Raw genomic sequence first — 21,577 nt, forward strand, 5'->3', positions numbered from 1 at the left:
GCTAATGGGCGCGTGCAACAGTTGTTAGTCAATGGCTGGTTAAAAAACAAAGTCAGAAACCAAACCAAACCAAGCCTAATTTAGTAATCCATCCGATTCAGAATCGTTTTGGTTAAATCTGAAGTAAAATGCAAAGCCTCAGGAACGTGGATCCTCTTGTGATCCCTTTGCTTTGTTTGCGAAATGCAAGTTCTGTGGCACCTGTTGCAGAGGATGTGCGGTTGATCATCCAGACATAATTGCTGGAGATGAACTTTTGAAGTCACAGCAGCAGTGTCAGATTGATTACAAAATGACTTTTTCTTTTCATTTTATTTTTGAGGAAAAAGTCCTCCCTGGAACTGTAATGAATTTCTCCATGGTGAAGTCTCACCTGTTTTCTCACAGAAAAGTTTCTCCAGGCTGGTGCTGAGATGTATTTTGTTAAAAAAAAAAAAAGCCACGCACAATTACTGATTTGTAGTGAATGCATAGTTGTGGTTTACTACATTGTGAACAAAACAACCTATAGCAACAGCTTAACAGGCTTTTCCTTTATATTTTTGTTTACCTGGATTAACTAAATTAGAATCCAGTTGTAATTCATTTAGTTTACAAAAGTAAAGTTTTTGAGGAAATGGGAGGCAATTAATGTGTGTCCTGTCACTTTCTGAGAGACTATATAGAGTAGTAGGAATGGTTACTTTGAAATATTTTTATGAATGTTTAAATTCTTACTGGGTTAAGTGCGGGTATTAGGCCAGATTAAACCCATTTAGGTAGTCATAACATCAAATGAGACAAGGTAATTTTTTTCTGAAAAGAATAGTTACCTGTCTTGTGGTGGGGAGATGCTGGCAGGGAGAAGGAAGGGAATGAATGAGTGTCAAGGGTTTATGTCTTGTGTGTAGAAGGGACTGTTTGCAACTTTTCATTTCTTGCCAAGTTAGTTTTAGTGTATCTTTTATAGTAATAGGTTTTACTTTAAGAAATCACATGTTGATCCTCATTGTACCAAGAACCTGGAATTCAAACATGGAGACTGAATTACAGACACTAGGGAAGAAGTTTTTTTAAAGATAGGATTGAGGCATTTTGGCAGAGCAGTTCAGCTAACTTTAATTCCTACCTGAAGGCCCAGCCAATAATATTTAGGATTGATGGCTGTGTATATGCTGAGTTCCATTATTGTGGGTAGTTGTCCTTAAAAAAACAAAACAAAACTTGTATATTTCTGATACTTCTGTGATTTTTTGTTCTTAGTGACACTTGTAACCTATCTTGTATATACTTGCCGTATGTTTATATGAAATTATTAACTCCTTAGGGGTAAGTGTTTGTATACACTCAGCGTCTCCTAACAGTGTGTTTTACACATAGCCGGTACTCATCAAAGATTGGTTGGACAAATCATTGTTAGTAGCTGAGAATTTGTAATAAGTGAAGTTTTGATAATTCTGTAGTGGATACCATAACTTAAATACTTTGGGTTTAGGAAACTTAACAGTTGGTCTCATTAGATTTTGATAGACAGTTTGACTAGTGAATGTTTCTAATAGCAGAGTTAACTGTTTTGAGCTGCTGTTTCATAGGCTTGCCAGGCATTCTCCTTTTATTGGATGTGGTGTTAATTTGAATGTTTTGCCTTTTGAATGTTACATTTTGTGTTCTGAACTTTTAGTATATGTGCACTGGCCTAAAATGAGTAACAAAGCATGGCAGTGGGTTGTTCAGGCTACAGATTAGTTTCATTATCTGTACTTCCTGAAAGGAAGGCTGTCAGGTATTTGTGTATATGTGTGGAAGATATCCCAAGAGCAATAAAAAAATAGAGTTGGTGGATATGAATTCTATGTAGTGTCAAGGCTAAAAGAGGAGTTTACTTTATTGATAATTTACAATAAGTGGGTTAGTTTTTGTATTTTAGAATGTTGGCATAAGCACTAATTAAATTGCTAGTATTAAAAATAGCTCATTCATCTATTTATCTATTGGGTACTTTGTAGTACTATGTATGGAGTACTTTGTATAATTGTTGATACAAAGACATTGGCTTATATTGCTAAAGCCATAGATTTAAAGAAGTTTATTCATTGGAGATGAAATGTTTTCCTTAAAGAAGGAAAAATTTAAGTGGATACCTAAGATATTCCCATGACAAATGTTACGTAGGAATGTCAACTTTGAAATCATCTTGTTCGGCTTACACTAGAGACATTTAAATGAATAAAACCTTTATTATTTTTATTTATAAAATTTAGAATTATTTTGGTTAATAGGCTACTTTGCTAATGCATTGAGAAAGATTATATAGAAAATCTGTTTTGAATAGGCATTTGGTAAAGTTTTCTAAGCCCTCTGAAATGAAGCACTTACTAATTTAAAAAAATTATATTTGAAAATTATATTTGAAAAAAATTATACTTGAAACAGTGGTTCTTGCATTTAACTTGTGTGAAATTTCTAAGAATACTTACCTGCAATTTTGAAATTTGGAACCTCTGATCACTTCAGAAAGCAAAAACCCTGGCATTATCCTGGGAGACTTAAAAGATTTATGTCCACAGTGGAGATCAGTGGCAGACATGCCATGAATAAACTATAGATTCATCTGAAACAGAATTTGCTACTGGTTTGGCAGTATTTATTCCCAGCAGTGTCAGCCAAATATCTTTTCAGTATACATGTAATTCCTGATTGCTACAAGTGAGGTACAAAGTACAGTGGAGATTTAAAGGAAGGCAGGATCATACCCAGTTCAGGGAGGTTGGTGTGGGCAGATGCTTCCTGGATGGGTTTGTGGATGGTAAGGACGGACTGAGGGAGGGAGTGAGCAAAATGAGCTCAGGCACTGATAGTAACAAGTGGGCAGTTGGAAGAGCCTGAGAATGTGAATAGGAAATAAACTGTAAAGTTCCATTGTATGTTGTGTTGGGCAGTTCCTAGAGAAACAAGCCAGAGCCATTTATTTCCTCCCTCATTTGTCGAATAAGGCTTGGGCCAGACTGGTGACCTCAGACTTTTTTCACTCCTGGGACACCCAAGGGATGGGCTGTATTCCCATCAGCGTCATGCACAAGTGTGCATCACACCGACGTCACCTCACAAAGATATGGTTAAGCCCCTGCTGTAGCCCTTTCCCCCAGACTGAGAGAGTGACTTGTGAGGTGGTCTCAACCCCCCGCCCCCATCCGTTTCAGATGTTTAATTTGGGTACTGAGAATCAGTCAGAAGATCTGGCAGCAGTGGGATAGGATGTCAGTGGTCTGCTAGAAAGTATAGCATGGCTTCTTGCACAACAGGATGGATTGGAAGAGGATGTGATGGTGGGATCTGGATGGGTTTTTAGCCTTGGGTGGAAGATCTATCCAGAAGCACTTCAGAATTCTTTGGGCCTTGATCTGTCAGAAGTGTAGAGCGAGAGTGGAAGCATCTGAAAGAAGACAGTGTGTTCACCAACAGGTAGGTAAAGATTATAAGGGAAACGAGTGCGATGTCTTTTCAGGTATGAGCACCTGAAGAGGTTAAACATGAGAATTAAAAGAAAGTAAATGAGAGCCAGAAGAGATTTTAAAAAGTTGGGCAACATGATCTATGAGTAGTACAGAGGCGTGTCCTAGGTTTGTGATAATAAATAGGCTTGCTTGCCTGCTCTTCTGGTACTTGCCCACAGGCATATTTGGAAATGGGTCCGTGTATTGAAATGTGTGTGCAGCAGGATTGGGGGAGGTAAGGCCAGGAGATCTGGTCTCTTCTGTTAGGTCTTTCTTTCCTTACCTCTCAAGACCCTGTTGTCCTCTGAGTCACTATATGTCCTTCCAGGTGAGTGTATGGGAGTGAGAGGTTGGTGGGTAGTGATGGCCAGTGACAGCTAGGTGACAGCAGGAGCAAATCTTAGCTGCTGTCCTTTTTCCCTCTGTTGCTTAGGCTCAAACCCCCCTTGCCATGAGAAGTCATCCAGGATTCTTCTTGCTCACCTTGGTCTCTTCTCTTTGAATGTCCGTTTATTGAAGTGATTATAATCTCAGCTTTATACTTTAGTTGTATCTTAGCAGAGACTCTCATTCTAACTTTTGTCATGTTTTTGGAAGCTTTTTTTTTTTTTTTAAATACTGGAGATTGAACCCAGGGGTGCTTTGCCACTGAACTACGTCCCCAATTCTTTTTCATTTTTTTTTTTTTTTTTTTTGATTTTGAGATAAGTCTCACTAAATTGCCCAGACTGGTCTCAAACTTGCACTTGTGATCCTCCTGCCACGGCCTCCCAAATTGCTGGAATTATAGGCCTGTGCTGCTGTGTCCAGTGGAAGGCAGAATATTTTTCAATTAAAAAAAAAAGCAAAATACTTATACATGCAAAATGCACTTCAAAGACTGAAAGTAAACTATAGAGAAAGAATTAAAATGCACATTATTATATAGAGTTATGGTTCAATGGTTTGCTGGTACATATCTAAGATTATTTTTATATAGTCTTTTTTTTTTTCTTTAATGTATTGGGGATTGAACCCAGGGGCACTGGAACCACTGAGCTACATCCCCAACCCTGTTTTGTATTTTTTTTTTTTTTTAAATGCATGATATAATCCTTTTTTTTTTTTTTTGTTAAATTTATTTATTTTTTTTTAGTTCTCGGCGGACACAACATCTTTGTTGGTATGTGGTGCTGAGTATCGAACCCGGGCCGCACGCATGCCAGGCGAGCGCGCTACCGCTTGAGCCACATCCCCAGCCCCCTGTTTTGTATTTTATTAGTGACAGGGTCTCATTGAGTTGCTAAGCACCTCGCTGTTGCTGAGGCTGACTTTGAACTCTCTATCCTTCTGCCTCAGTCTCCCTAGCTGCTGGGAAAGGTGTGCTCCACCACACCCGGCTGTCTTTTTGTTACATTATTATTGTTATATTATTTAAATAACATTTTTGATTGCCCATAGTTTGCTGAAAAATTATAAACACAGTAACAGTAATAGCTAACATTTATTGGCCATCTTCTAAATTGCTGACTGATTTTTTAATTTTTTTTGAAGCTGTGAGTTGAAACTGATAAATGTTGTAGCATGTATCAGTACTATATTTAAATAGTATTTTCATTTTATATGACTACATGATGTTTTGCTTATCCATTTCATCAATTCATGGTCATTTGTTTTCAGATTTTGACTATTATGAAAAACGCCACTGTGAACATTCATGTACAGTTTTTTTTCTAGACATAGGTTTTTATTTCTCTATACATATACATAAGCGTGTGTATACGTATATGTTTATATAAACATACCTAGGTGTGGAATTGTTGGATCATTGCAATTAAAAAAAAAATTGGGGTTGGGGCTATAGCTCAGTGGCAGAGTGCTTGCCTAGCATGTGTAAGGCACTTACTGGGTTCAATCCTTAGTACCATATAAAGATGAATAAATAAAATAAAGGCATTCTGTTCATCTGTAACTACAAAATTTTTTTTTTAATTATTTTTTTTCCCCCTGTACTGGGGATTGAACTCAGGGGTGCTCTACCACTGAACTACATTTACCATCTCATTTTATTGAGACAGGATCTTGGTAAATTGTTGAGGCTGGCTTTGAATTGAAGTCCTCCTGCCTCAGCCTTCCTAGTTGCTGGAATTACAGATTTGTGCCACCATGCCTGGCTGCAAATTCACCCAGCCTTGTTTCATTGGTTAACAGTAGTTAGTTTATTCCTTCCTTCCTTCCTTCCTTCCTTCCTTCCTTCCTTCCTTCCTTCCTTCCTTCCTTCCTGTGCTGGGAATGGAACCCAGGGCCTCATTCCTGCTAGGCAAGTGCACTACCACTGTGCTACAATCCCAACTCTGTTATAATATATTTTTTTTTAATTTTATTTTTTAGGTGTAGATGGACACAACACAATGCCTTTATTTTTATGTGTTGCTGAGGATCGAACCCGAGTCCAGCCCGTGCTAGGTGAGGGCTCTACTGTTGAGCCACAATCCCAGTCCTATAATAATTTTTAAACAGAATTCTCTTAAGACAAAAGTCAGCTGGATTTTGAGTCTTCCTAAAGGTCTGTGATTATTGTATTGCCTTCAGTCAGCTTGGGGAGTTTATTCTAGAAGCATTTGCCTGATAAGGACGAGTGTAAGTGGGGCTCATACTGCTGATTTCCACACTGGCAGTGTGAAGACTTGTGGCAGGTGTCAGGGGCACCTAATATATAAGCATACCACAGAATTTTAGTCTGTCATAATTTGTGAGAATTTGGTGATTCTAGATGAGTCTTCTTTGATTGTCGGATCTAGAGATGTGATTTAAAAAAAAAAAATTTAGGGCTGGGGTTGTAGCTCAGTGGTTGAGCGCTTGCCTTGTTTGTACGCGTGAGGCCCTGGGTTGGATCCTCAGCACCACATAAAAATAAATAAATAAAAATAAAGATACGTGTCCATCTACAATGAAAAATAACATTAAAAAAATTTTTAGGGGGGCTGGGGATGTGGCTCAAGCGGTAGCGTGCTCGCCTGGCATGCGTGCGGCCTGGGTTCGATCCTCAGCACCACATACAAATAAAGATGCTGTGTCCGCTGAAAACTAAAGAATAAATAATAAAATTCTCTCTCTCTCTCTCTCTCTCTCTCTCTCTCTCTCTCGCGAGCGCTCTCTCTCTTTAAAAAAAAAAAAATTTTTTAGGGCTAGGGATGTGGCTCAAGCGGTAGCGCGCTCACCTGGCATGCGTGGGGCGCTGGGTTCGATCCTCAGCATAAAATAAAATAAAGATATTGTGTCCACCGAAAACTAAAAAGTAAATATTAAAAAGTCTCTCTCTCTCTCTCTTTCAAAAAAAATTTTTTTTAGTTGTTGACAGACCTTTATTTTATTCATTTATTTATATGCGGTGCTGAGAATCAAACCCAGTGCCACACATATGCAAGGCAAGTGTTATACCATTGAGCCACACCCCCTCCCATGTTATTTGTTGTAGTATAATGATTTAGGGTAGAATCTGGAACCACATTTCATGGGTTTAAATCTGGGGAATCTGTTTTTTGGTTTTTTTTTTTTTTGGTATTGGGGATTGAACCCAGGGATCCTTAACCACTGAGCCACATCCCCAACTCTTTTGAGTTTTTATTTTGAGATAGGGTCTTGGTAAATTGCTTAAAGGACCTTGTTAAATTGCTGAAGCTGGTTTTGAGCTTGCAGTCAGTCCTCCTGCCTCAGTATTTACTAAGTATTTTATTTTTAAAAAATATTTATTTATTTATTTATTCTGATTTGTTATACATGATGGCAGAATGAAATTCATTTCATATTATACATATAGAGCACAATTTTTCAAGACACTGATTGTACACAGAATGATTTCACGTGATTCATGTCTTATACACGTACCTAGGGTGAAGATGTCTAACTCACTCTACCATCATTCCCACCCCCTAGTCCCCTCCCTTCCCTTCCCTTCGCCCTATCTAAAGTTCCTCCATTTCTCCCATGCTCCGAGCCCCACCCCACCGTCGCCATTATGCATCTGTATCCTCATATCAAAGAAAACATTTGGCCTTTGATTTTTTGGGATTGGCTTGCTTCACTTAGCACTATATTCTCCAACTTCATCCATCTACCTGCAAATGCCGTGCTTTTATTCTCTTTTAATGCTGAGTAATTTTCCATAGGGAAACCAAAGTTTCCCTATCCATTCATCTACTGAAAGGCATCTGGGTTGGTTCTACAGTTTACCTATTGTGAATTGTGCTGCTACAAACATTGATGTGGCTGTGTCCCTTAATACACTGTTTTTAAGTCCTTTGGGTATAAACTGAGGAGTGGGATAGCTGGGTCAAATGGTGGTTCCCTTCCCAGTTTTCCAAGGAATCTCCATACTGCTTTCTGTATTGGCTGCACCAATTTGCAGTCCTACCAGCAATGTATGAGTGTGCCTTTCTCCCCACATCCTCGCCAACACTTAATTGTTGTCTGTATTCTTTTTTGTTTTAAATGAATTTTATGTATGTATGTATGTATGTATGTGCTAGGGATTGAACTCAGAGGCACTTGACCACTGAGCCACATTCCAGCCCTATTTTTGTATTTTATTAGAGACAGGGTCTCACTGAGTTGCTTAGTGCCTTGCTAACTTGCTGAGGCTGGGTTTGAACCTGCAGTTCTCCTGCCCCCACCTCCCGATCCGCTGGGATTACAGGCATGTGCCACCATGCCTGGCTTGGAATCAGTTTTTATTTCAGCTTCTAGATATTAATTTTCAAAAGCCATTTTCTTTGTTCCTTTTTTTTTTTAGAGAGAGAGAGAATTTTTTTATTTTTTAATATTTATTTTTCAGTTCTCGGCGGACACAACATCTTTGTTTGTATGTGGTGCTGAGGATCGAACCCGGGCCGCACGCATGCCAGGCGAGCGCGCTACCGCTTGAGCCACATCCCCAGCCCTCTTTGTTCCTTTTTTATAGCATCCTGTTCATTTTATATTTCTCTGGGAATACTAATAATTTTTAAAAAGTATTGATTTTCAATTTACATATACATTAAAATTCATCCTTATTAGTGTATAATTTTTAAGTTTTGCCGAACAGCCATGTAATCACTACTTTATAGAAGGTCCCATCACTACTCCTCCCAAATGCCCCCGTGCTTCTTTTTTTTTTTTAATTGTAGTAGAGCCTCACACAAGCTAGGCAAGTACTGAGCTCTATCCCCCACCCTTTTAAAATTATTTTTATTATCATTATTTTTTTGATATCGGGGATTGAACTCAGGGCACTCAGCCACTGAGCCACATCGCCACCCCCACACCCCCTTTTTTTTGGTACCTGAGATTGAATTCACGGGCACTCATCTACTGAGCCACATTCCAGCCTATTCTGTATTTTATTTAGAGACAGGGTCTCACTGAGTTGCTTAACAACTTGTTTTTGCCGAGGCTGGCTTTGAACTTGTGATCCTCCTGCCTCAGCCTCCCCAGCCTCTGGGATCACAGGTGTGTGCCATCATATCCAGCTTTTTAAAAATTTTGACACTAGAGTCTCACTAAGTTGCTGAGGCTGTCCTCAAATTTGTGATCCTTCTTCCTCAACTTTCCAGATAACTCAAATTCCATGCATGTCCTACCATTCCTGCCCTTGTGCTTTTCTGATCAACTCCTACTTCTGCCCTCTGGCCACCACTAATTTATTTTCTGTTCTTTAATTTTGCCTTTTACTGAATGTTATAAATGAAATTATATACCTTGTAGGCTTTTGAGTCCAATTTTTTTTTGTTACCTAATAATGCTTTAGAAATTTGGTCAAGATATTGCTTATATCAATAGGTCATCAGTTTTTGTCACAGCGTAGTATAGCCCATTATGTGTGTATACCACAGTTGGTTTATCCATCCACTAAGACATTTGGGTGTTTCCACGGTTTTGAAGATTATGAATAAAGCTGCTCAACAATAGTTTGGTGTGAACATAAATTTTTCTTACTCATCATTAAATAACTAGGAGTGGAATCACTGGGGTTATATGTTGAGTGTATTTCAGTTGTTTTATAAGCAATTGTTCCTGGGTGTGGTGAGCATGACTGTAACCTAAGCAACCCTGGAGGCTGAGGCAGGAGGATCATAAGTTGGAGGCCAACCTCAACAATTTTCTGAGACTCTAGGTAACTTGAAGCACCCTGTCTCAAAATTAAAAGGGTTGGGGAAGTAACTCTGTAGTAAAGCACCCTGGGCTACAATCCCATCCCCCCAAAAGCAGTTGCCAAACTGTTTTCCAAAATGGTGTTGCCATATTATTTTCCCAACAGCAATACATGAGAGTTCCAGTCATTCTAATAGCTATGTAGTGCTTGTTATGTTTCATTATGGTTTTCCAATATCATTTTTATATATTTTACATTGTAATAATTTTGTTTATGCCAGTAATATACAAAGCCCATGTCACCCAGCATTGACTGTTAAAAAACTGTCTCTGGGGGCTGGGGATGTGGCTCAAGCAGTAGCGCGCTTGCCTGGCATGCGTGCGGCCCGGGTTCGATCCTCAGCACCACATACAAACGAAGATGTTGTGTCCGCCAAATACTAAAAAAAATAAAATAAATATTAAAAATTAAAAAAAAAAAACAAAAAAAACTGTCTCTGGCCAAGCGTGTTGGCACATGCCTGTAAATCTTGCTCCAGGGAGGAGGTGGTGAGGCAGCAGGATTGCAAGTTCAGGGCCATCTGGGTTATTTAGTGAAATCCTGTCTGAAAATTAAAAAAGAAAAAAAGGGGGTGAGGCTGGGGATGTAGCTCAGAATCCTCCAGGGTTCAATCCCCAGTATGCTAGAAACAAAAAAGGGCTGGGGCTGGGGCCGCAGCTGAGTGGCGGAGCGCCTGCCTCGCATGTGTGGGGCATTGGTTCAATCCTTAGCACCACATAAAAAGAAAGATATCGGGTCCATCTACAACTAAAAAAATATTTAACCCCCCCCAAACCAAAAACCAAAACAACAAGAACAACAAAAACCATCTCTGCATTTCATAGGTTAAAAGTTCTATTAGAATCTGAATTTCTTTGACTACTTCATTGATTTATTCATTTCTTTTTCTTTTTTTGTTTTATTCATTTATTCAAAAAATACCTATTGAGTGCATGCTGTGTTCCAGTTGCTATCTTGGATACAATAGTGATTAATTATATCAAATATGGCCCCAGCTCTAATGAGGTTTCTCCAGAAGCAGGACAGGCATTCTGTGTATCAGCAAGAAAAATATTTCAAAAGGGGACAAGTAAATATAATTGCGTCAGCAGGGCACAGAGAGAAGGCTTTCCTGAAGAAGTGATAGTTAAGCTCAAAGTTAGAGTAACCAGGTAAAAGGAGGAGAAAAAAGGGTTCTATACCACATGCAGTAGATGGGAGGGAAAAGCGTGAGTACTTTTAAGTAAGGCATCATGTGATTAGATTTGTGTTCTTTAAAAAGTGTCTCTGAGCCAGGTGTGGTAGTGCGTATCTCCCAGCAAGTTGGGAGGCTGAGACAGGAGGATCGCAAGTTGAGGCCAGACTGAGCAATTGAGTGAGACCCTATCTCAAAATAAAAAGAACTGAAAAGGGACTGTGAGGATATAGCTCAGTGGTAAAAGTGCCCCTGGGTTCAATCCTCAGTACTGGGGTAGGAGGATAGTGGCACCCAAGTCTGTCTGTCTATGGAAAGAGATTGAATTGGAGTGGTTCAGATAAGAAGGGAGTAAGGGAGCTAGGCTGTTGAAGTAGACACATCCTGGGTTGGCATTGGTGGGAATGGAGGGTAATATTTCAGGAGTTAGAATGGCTTCCTAGTGATGTATTTGGCTGGGTTGTGGTGGTGAGAAGAAAAAGGGATCAAGGATGACTGGACTTCTAAATCTCCCTTATTGTTGGTTTCCTTATTTTTATTTCTTATTACTTTGAATTTGTTCTTCAAGTAAGACTGAATTCTTTGTAGTTCTCACAAACTGTAGTTACTCTCTGCTGTGCTGACTGCCTCCTTGTCACCCGTCACGCCCTCACCTTCTGTGGGCCTTCTCTATGGTTCCCCTTGTCTCATCGTGGGGCTAAGTTGCTCTCCAGCCCCCTATGCCATTTCCCAGCACCATGCGTGCGTCTCTCTGTTGTTTAGTTTCCAGTTATATGGGGGTTTTCTAGGTATCTTTCTGGGACTGCTTTCCAGTTTGATTTCATTATGTTCAAATAGCATACTTCATTGCCCTTATTTTGTTTGACAGTTTTAGAGCTTTGTTTTGCACCCTGAAATATTGTCTGTCCAGGGGAATGCTCCATTTGCACTTGAAAATAAAGTGTATTCTGTTGTGGGCTGGGATAGTCCATTAATGTTAGTTAGGTCAGGTTCTTTGGTAGTGTTAAGATTTTCTGTGTCTGGCAGATTTTCTGACTACTTGTTTTATCGATTACTGGAGAGAGTAGTGTTAAGGTCTACAGCTAGTGTCAAGAATTTCTTTCTCCTTAGAGTTCTATCAGTGTGCAGGTATTTTGAAACTGTTATCAAGGTCATAAACCTTTAAAAAGGATTGTTTCATCCTCTTGATTATTTGACCCCTTTATTGTTTTCTTTGTTAAGACATTAGACTGTGAAGTAGCTGTTAATTATCTGGCACCTCCTTCCTTGGCACCTTCTTTAGGGCTGGAGGGTCTCACCCAAGCTCCCCCTTTAGTTCCTGGCTCAGTCTCTAGTGTGCAGAAGGCAGCACAAGGTAACTGTTGACTGGGTCAAAGAAAGCTTCTGGGTTCTTTTCACCCTCTAGTTCTGGGCTGTGCAGTGGTAGCCACACTATTTAAGTTAATTAAAATGAATTAAGCCTCTAGTTCCTCAGAGGCATTATGGACATTGCAAGTGCTCAGCAGCCACATGTGGCTAGTGGCTTCTGTATTGCACCACACACAGAGTGCATTTGAGTCATTTCATATCATTGCAGAAAGTTTGCTTGGATAATTGTGCTGTGGTAGTCACTGGGCCTCTATTGGTCCAATAAGAATTTACCTGACATCTCTTTTCCTCTGGACCTTTCTTTGCCTCAAATCCTGTGCTGCCTGGGTAGCCTCAATAGTCTGGCTCTGGTCCTCTGTCAAGATTGTTGGCCCAGTTTTGTGTATATGATAGTATTGCATTTCTATGGTAAGTGGTGGGGTCTTCTTTGAGATGCCTGTACATTATTTGATGTTCTTGGTGGTGGGGGTGAGGGGGGGAAGAGGCAGTTGATAATGTTCCAGAGCCTGCCACAGTTCTGACAAAATCAAGGCAAATTTGGCAGTGTTAAGATTTTCTTAAGATTTTATATATAGATAAAACAGGAAGGATTAGGATTCAGACTTGGTTGAGGAATTTAATGTGATAAGTCAAACCAGCATGGTGGTAGATGTCTTTAATCCCAGTGACTCCAGGAGGCTGAAGCAAGAGGATTATAAGTTTCGCGCCAGCCTTGGCAAGTTAGCAAGACCCTTAGCAACTTAATGAGACCCTGTCTCAAAATAAAAAGGACAGGGGATGTAGCTCAGTAATACAGTGCCACTATGTTCAATCCCCAGCACCGAAAAAAGAAAAAAAAGGGGGGAGAGAATTCAATCCTTCCTATGTTGTAAAATTAAAAGTTATAGTATGTGTACTGAATTGTAAAATACTAGTGTTTCCCGGTACGTCTGTATGTCTGGGCTATTTAATATGTAAAACCTCTTTCTCAAGAGTTACTGCCAAATTGGGTGTGGTGGTACATGTAATCCTGTAATCTAAGCCACTTGGGAGTCTGAGGTAGGAGGATCATGAGTTTGAGGCCAGCCTTGGCAATTTAGTGAAATTCTGTCTCAAAATAAAAAATAAAAGGACTGGGATGTAGCTCAGTGATAAAGAAAGGGCCCTTGGGTTCAGTTCCTGGTACCACACAAAAATAAATAAATGGTGACAACCGAATTATTTAGCTAACGGTTTTCAAGGAAAAGATATCCCCCTTTTTTTTTTTGACTGGAATGCTTTTTTGACTTAAAGGTTAAGTTGCAGCCATGGAACCTCCTGAAGTTTTCTAAGAAAGTTAAGTGTTTAGCCTCCTCTCTCCTCATGGATATGTTCTGTAATTCACACACTGGAGACAGCCTGGCCAAGTGACTCATACTGAATGGCACTGTTCAGTAGGTGCAGTTTCTATATTTTACTAGAAACATGGCTTCCTGCTTAATTTCAATATGTTCACATTACCTCCTTTGAGGTCTGTTTATAGTATATTCTATTTATGAAACTTAAAAAGTATTTCAGAAATGCACATATTAATCAGTGTGGATTTTTTCTTGTCCTTTTTCCTTTCTAATGTGTGCACAACTATATTGAGACTTGTCTGAGGAGATAATTCAACATTAAAAATAGCTAATACAATTTTAGCCCCTCCCATCAGTTCAGTTTTCCCTGTTCTAGAAATCAAATTATTTCACACACTTCTTAAAGTCTTAGTCCTTTTTTTAAGTTGTTGCTGGACCTTTATTTCATTTGTTTTTACATGTGGTGCTGAGAATTGAACTTAGTGCCTCACACATGCAAGTCAAGCTCTCTACCACTGAGCCACAACCCCAGCCCTACTTTTGTTATTTTTTATGTTTAATTTGATCCACTGTAATATCATACAATTTGAGCATTTAAAAAAATTTTTAACTGTTAGTAGATCTTTATTTATTTATATGTGGTGCTGAGAATTGAACCCTGTGCCTCATATATCTTAGGCAAATGCCCTACTGCTGAGCCACAACCAGCCCAGTACCTTTGTTTTTTCCTTAACCATGACCATACTCATTTTTCAAAGTATTGTATAAATAGTGCACATTTTAATATGATTTTTCTGTAATTTTAGATACGTACTCAAATTTTTGAGTTTGAATTTTCCAGGTGAGAGGCCTTCGATTGCTGATCCTCAGTAAACTTGGAAGCCTGACTTCTGGGTAGTTTGAGTTGTTGAGTTCCTCTGTCTCAGAAGAGGAGATTGTTGATGGTAGAGGTCATAAACTTGCACACTCACAGAGTCCTAGCATGTCAAGATGTGAACTGTCCTTTTTTTTAACTTTATTAACACATAACTACATATGTTATTTGTATTAATTTGCTTAAAAATTTAGTTGTATTGAGGGGCTGGGGATAGAACTCATTTCTAGTGTGCTTGTTTCACATAAATGAGGCCCTGGGTTCCATCCCCAGCACCCGCCTCCCTCAAAACAAACAAACAGAAAAATTTCAGTCCCTTTTTGCTTTTAGAGACATTGCTGTCCTAATTGTGTTAGACATGTAACTTTTTTTTTAAAAAAATATATTTTTTAGTTGTTGATGGACCTTTATTTTATTCATTTATTTATATGTTGTGCTGAGAATCAAACCCAGTGCTCACATAAGTGAGGCAAGTGCTTTACCACTGAGCCACAACCCCAGCCCTAGACATGTATCTTTAGTCACTTATGTTGGTGTTTCTTTCTGTAGGGTGTTTTCCTAGACTGTGAGGAGTGTGTGCCCTTTGAAAGTCTAAACCAGTTTATACTCCCTTCACTTTTCTGTAACCTTTTTTCGGTAAAGGGCCTGATAGGAAATCTTTTAGGCTTGCAGTCCCTGTTACAACTCTGCAGTTGTAGTACAGAAGCAGCCATAGACAATATGTAAATGAATGAGTGGTGTTCTAATCATATTTTATGGACACTACAATTTGAATTTTACTTAATTTTCAAATTACCAAATACTGTAATTTGGTTGATTATTTTCCCACTTATTTAGCTCTCCTGGGCCCAAGAATAACAGGTGATGGGCTGACCCTAATTGCTTATCTGCAGCTTCCTCACCTAAGTTCCAAAGATTTTCTTCTTTGATTTCTTTCAAATGTTTTATAGTTTTAGGTTTTATATTTAAAAATGTATGATTCATTTGTAGTTTTTTATAAGATGTGAGCTAGGGGAGTTACTTTTTCTATAAGATGAGATAAAGCTTGAGATTCTTTCTTTTACATATAGATGCCTGGTTGTTCTGATATTCTATATTTGTTTATTTATTTATTTTTTTGTGGCACTGAGGATTGAACCCAGGGCCTTGTGCATGCTACACAAGTGCTCTACCCCAGCCCATTTATTGAAATGGATCCTCCATTGCATTTCCTTTTCTACTGCATCTGTGTCAAAATATAACTAGCATGTTCCAGTGATCTGTTCTTTTTTTTTTTTTTTTTGAGATGTGGTCTCCCTATGTTGCTGAGGCTGCCCTTGCCCTTGCAGTCCTTCTGCCTCAGTCTCCTGGGTAGCTGGGATCAGAATCGTGCACTACCAGGCCCAGTCCCTCTCCATCCTTTTTTTTTTTTTTTTTTTCGGGTACCGGGGATTGAACTCAGGGACACTCAGCCACTGAGCCACATCCCCAGCTCTATTTTGTATTTTATTTAGAGACTACAAAAGGTCTCACTGAATTGCTTAGTGCCTCACTTTTGCTTGAGGCTGGCTTTGAACTCGCCATCCTCCTGTCTTAGCCTCTTGAGCTGTTGGAGGTGTGTACCACCATGCCTGGCTCCTATCCGTCCTTTTGTTGCAATAATCTTTTTTTATTTTTTGAAGTTGTAGACAGAATGTCTTTATTTTATTTTATTTATTTTTATGTGGTGCTGAGGATTGAACCCAGTGCGTCATGCATGCTAGGCAAGTGCTCTGCCACTAAGCTACAACTCCAGCCCAGCAGTAATCTTGTTTAATAGTTAAATTTTGAAATAAGGTAGGTATATCCAACTTTATTATTATTCAAAATCGTTTTGGGCTGGATGCAGTGGTGTACACCTGTAATCCTAGCAGCTGGGGAGGCTGAGACAGGAAGATTGTGAGTTCAAAGCCAGCCTTAGTAATTTAGTGAGGTGCTAAGCAACTCATTAAGATCTTTTGTCATCTCTAAATAAAATACAAAATAGGGCTGGGATGTGACTCAGTGGCTGAGTGCCCCTGAGTTCAATCCCTGGTACCCACCCACACACACACTCACAAAGAATTATTTTGGCTATTTCACTTCTTGTGACTTTCCATTAAAAAATTTTTTTTTTTTTTTTTCAGTTGTAGATGGACACAGTATCTTTATTTTTATGTGGTGCTGAGGATTGAACCCAGTGCCTCACGCATGTGAGGCAAGCGCTCTACAACTGAGCTACAGCCCCAACCCCTCCATTTATGTTTTTTATTATTTGGTAGTTGTAGATGGACAGAATGCCTTTGTTTTATTGATTTTTATGTGGTACTAAGGCTCGAACCCAGTGCCTCACATGTGCTAGGCAAGTGCTCTGCCACTGAGCTATAGCCCTAGCCTCTGTGTTTTAATTAGTTTATTCATATCTACAAATCCTCTTGTCTCGGCCTCCCAAATTACTGTGTTAGCCACTATTCCCAGTTTCCTATTGGGATGTTTTTCATTGGGATTATGTTGACTTTCTAGATCAGTTTTGGGAAAAATGATATATTAATAATACCGAATCTTGCCATCTCTTAATTCAGGTCTTTTTTCATCAGTTTTTTAGTTTTCCAGCATACTGGTCCTTCATGTGTTGTTACTTTGATACTTAAATATTTCGTGATTTTTTTGGGTGCCATTATCATTGGTACTCTTTTTTTTTGCACATAGTTCTGGGGATCAAGTCCAGGTTCTGCACATGGCAGGCAAGCATTCCCACCACAGAGTGTACACCCCCCTACCACTGTACTACTTTTTAAAATTTGAATTTCCAGTTATTTGTTATTAATAATAAAAAATGCAATTGGTTTTTCAAATGTTGAATTTGTCAACTTGCTAAACTCACAAGTTTGTAGCTTTGTGTTTTTGTAGATTTCTTGGGATTTTTCTGCATAGGTAAATCATCTTGTATGACAGAGATTGTTTTATTTCCTCCTGTCTAATATGGATCACCTCCCTGTATTGTACTGGCTAGGACATTTAATATGATGTTGAGTGATGAGAGTGAATGTCTTTGTTTTGTTTCTGGTATTTGGCTTAAAGCATTCAGTCTTTCACATTACATATTATTTAGCTGCTGTTTTTCAGATTGAAGATAGTTCCTGTTTAGTCGTTTTCTATTTTACTGAGAGTTTTATTAGTAATAGGTGCTGAATTTTGTTAAATTCTTTTTTGGGGAGCTGTTCAAATGTTCATGTTTTTTTTTTTTTTTTTTTTGTTGTTGTTGTTAATCTGTTGACGTAGCAAATTACATAGATTGTTTTTAAATATTGAACCAGGTTTGTATTCCACAAGTTAAATCCCACTTGGTTGTGATCTATTATCCTTTTTATATTGCTGAATTCTCACACATGGTACTATTTTTAAAATTTTTTCTATTATTGGAGATGGACACAATATTCATTTATTTTTATGTGGTGCTGAGGATTGAACCTAGTGCCTCACACGTGAGAGGCAAGTACTCTTCTGCAGCCCTTTTCTGTATTTTATTTAGAGACAGGGTCTTCTCTAAGTTGCTTAGTGCCTTGCCATTGCTGAGGCTGATTTTGAACTCATGATCCTCCTACGTTGCTAGGATTACAGGTGTGCGCCACCGCACCTGGCCACACATTTTCTTTTTAAGTTGTTGATAGGCCTTTATTTTATTCTTTTATTTGTATGCGGTAAGAATCAAACCTAGTGCCTCACACATGTGAAGCAAGTGTTCTACCACTGAGCCACAAACCCAGCCCCACAAGTGGTATTTTTAGTTTTTTATGTTTGTGTTTATGAAAGATGTCTGTAGTTTCCTTGTAATGTCTTCCTCTGATTTTGGTATCTGCTGGCATCATGATGAATTGGAAAGTTTGCTGCTTTTTCTGTAACTACAGGTGATTGTGTAGAATTGGAATGATTCATTTGTTAATGGTTTGGTAGGATATGCTAGTGAAGCCATCTGGGCTTGGAGTTTTCTTTGCTGGAAAGAAAATTTTCTCACTATGAATTCAGTTCCTCTGATAGTTTATTGCAGTTATAAATTCCTTTTGAATGGGCTTTGTTTTTCTCTCACGCAATTGGTTCCTTTTATTTGAGAGGTCCTATTTGTGAACATAAAGTTTATAATAATCCCTTATTATTCTTTTAATATCTCTATAATTTATAGTAATGTACTCATTGAAATTTGTGTTCTCTCTTTTTTGGCCAAATTGTCAGAAATTATCAATTTAGTTGATCTCAAAAGATGCAATTTTGGAGTTCATTGATTTATTTTTTAAATTTTTTATATATTTTTTTGGTACCAGGGATTGAACTCAGGGGAGCTTAACTGCTGAGCCACATCCCCAGCTCTTTTAAATTTTTGAGGCAGGATCTTGCTAAGTTGTTTAGGGCCTCCCTAAATTGCTGAGGCTAGCCTTGAACTTGCAGTCCTCTGCCTCAGCCTCCTGAGTCACTGGGATTATAGGCATTCACTACCACGCCTGACTGTCTATAGTTTTTCTCTTTTGTTGATTTCTGCTTTTTATTGTTTTCCTCCCGCTTGCTTTGGGTTTAATTAACATTTCTTATTTCTAGTTTCTGAAAAAGAAGTTTAAGATTATTGATTTAAGACCTTTATTTTCTATTATAAGCATTAATTGCTGTAAACATCCCTCAAACAATTTTTTAGTTGTATTTTGCAATTTCTGATATGTCTCGCTAAATGCTGAGGCTGTCCTCAGATATGTGATCTTCCTGCCTCAGCCATCTGAATTGCTAGGATTACAGGCATGCTCCACTATATCAGGCTTGAATCATGGATTTTTTGGGGGAAAATTTTTTTTTTCTTTTTTGGTAGTTGTAGATGGACAGCATGCCTTTATTTTTATTTGTTTATTTATTTATTTTTTTATTAGTTACACATGACAATACAATGATCTTGACATACATTTGAATCAAATGGGGTATAATTTCTCATTTTTCTGAGTGTACAGGTTGCAGAATCACATTGTTATTTGTTTATTTTTATGTGGTGCTGTGGATCAAACCCAGAACCTCACATGTATTAGGCAAGTGCTCTGCCACTTTGCCCCAGCCCCACTGCTGAGCCATGGATTTTTGAAGTGTAATAACTTTCAAACATTTGGATTTCCCAGATGTCCTTTTGTTAATGGTTTAACAGAATAATTTAATTCCATTATGGTCAGAGAACTTAGTATGCTTAATTAAAAAAAGAAACTGAAATTTGCTTTATGTCCTGAAATCTTTTTGGGTGAATGTTCTATTTGCAATTGGAAAAAAAGGTGTATTCTGTTGCTGTTGGAAAGGGTGTTCCATAAATGTCATTGATACCAAGTTGGTTGATAATGGTGTTAAGGTTTCTGAATCTGGGCTGATTTGTAGTCTACTTGTTCTGTTGATTGCTGAGAGAGGTGTTGAAGTCTGCAACTACTGTTAGGTTTTATTCTCTTTCTCCTTGTAGTTTCATAGGTTTATTGTACATGTATTTTGATGCTCTGTTCTAGGTGTATGAACATTTATAGTTGTTTTGTCCTCATGGTTATTTAATCCCTTTATCATTATGAAATAGGCCTGGCAATATTTCTTGCTTTAAAAGCCACTCTTCCCGTAATCTCAGTGACTGGGGAGGCACAGGCAGAAGGATTCCAAATTTTAGGCCATGTCTCAAAATATGAAAAGGCTTTGGATATAGCTCAGTGGCAAAGTGCCCCTGGGTTCAGTCTTCAGTACTTACCCCCTTCCCCCCCCAAAAAAAAAAAAAAAACCCAAACTATTCATTCATTCTCTCATTTCTCTTTGAGTTGGTATGTTTGGACCATTTACATTTAATATAATGGATATGATATGGTTGGATAGAGGTTTGCTATTTTGTTATTATATATATATATATATATATATATATATATATATATATTTATTTATTTATTTATATATATATCTTCCCTTACCCCTTTTTCCCTTTTATGTCTATTTTTGGATTAACTGAATATTTTTTTCATGTTTGATTTTAGTATTGGACTTAATATCTGCTTTTTTTAGTAATTGCTCTAGGAATTTCAGAACATACCTAATTACTTAGAGTTAGCATTTTAACACTTTAAATAAAATGTAAAAACATCACAGCCATATAGGGCCCCTTTATCTACCCCCATGGTATAGTAGTTGTATATCTATCTATACATTGAAAGCCCTGTAATCAGTGTTATAGTTTTTGCTTTCAACCATGATACATACTTTAAAAAGCTTAAGAGGAAAAATAGTCTTTTGCTTTTTTTTTTTTTTTTTTTTTGGTTCTGGAGGTTGAACCTAGGGGCATTGAGCCTTATCCTCAGCCATTTTTATTTTGAGAAGGGATCGTGCTAAGTTGCATAGGGGCTTGCTAAATGGCTGAGGCTGGCCTTGAACTTGTGATCCTCTTGCCTCAGCCTCCCAAGTCACTGGGATTAGAGATGTGCACCACTGCATCCAGCTACTGTTTTGCTTTTTAATTTACCCCAGCTCAGCTACTCACCATTTCTTTCTTTCTTTCTTTCTTTTTTTTTTTTTGTACTGGGAATTGAACTCAGGGGCACTAGACCACTGAGCCACCTCCTCAGCCTTATTTTGTATTTTATTTAGATACAGGGTCTCACTGAGTTGCTTAGCACCTCACTTTTGCTGAATGTGGCTTTGATCTCACGATCCTCCCGCCTCAGCCTCTTGAGCTGCTGGGATTACAGGCGTGCACCACAATGCCTGGCCTGAAATTTTTATTTATAACACACACAGTTTCAAACATGAAGAAAAACTGAGGGTAGCACGACAAATGCCCCGTGCATCCTTCACTTGGGTTCACCAATTTTTAAGCATTTTTGTCACCTTTGTGTGTGTGCTGTCTTGAATTTTTAAATGTTCTTTTTGTTCAACAATTTGATAGTAAATTGCAGATATCATGACTCTTCACCTCCAAATAATTCATGTTCTCAAACTTTATATAATGATATATTTCATTTCAAATTTCCCTAGGTGCCCTTACTGCCATTTTACCTCCCTCCTCCATTCAGAATTCACTCAAGGATCATGTTTTGCATATAGTTGACATCTCTTTAGTGCCTTTTAATTTAAAGCAGTTCTTTCACCTTCTGCAGGCAAGTTTCTTTGTGACAGTGACATTTTCTAGTTGTCCATCCAATGTCTTATTAAATGTCTGAC

The 21,577-nt window shown here is 38.3% G+C and overlaps 1 protein-coding gene across 13 annotated transcripts in view; it reads left to right on the forward strand.

Annotated features, from left to right (window-relative positions):
* Positions 1-21,577, forward strand: part of Bptf (bromodomain PHD finger transcription factor) — a 129,659-nt gene that overhangs the window by 1,322 nt on the left and 106,760 nt on the right. The window lies entirely within an intron of this gene.

The sequence above is a fragment of the Marmota monax genome, unplaced genomic scaffold, assembly GCF_021218885.2.
Source record: "Marmota monax isolate L192 unplaced genomic scaffold, Marmota_monax_Labrador192_F-V1.1 WCK01_AAM20220418_F8-fsc00285, whole genome shotgun sequence".
Classification (NCBI taxonomy): Eukaryota; Metazoa; Chordata; class Mammalia; order Rodentia; family Sciuridae; genus Marmota; species Marmota monax.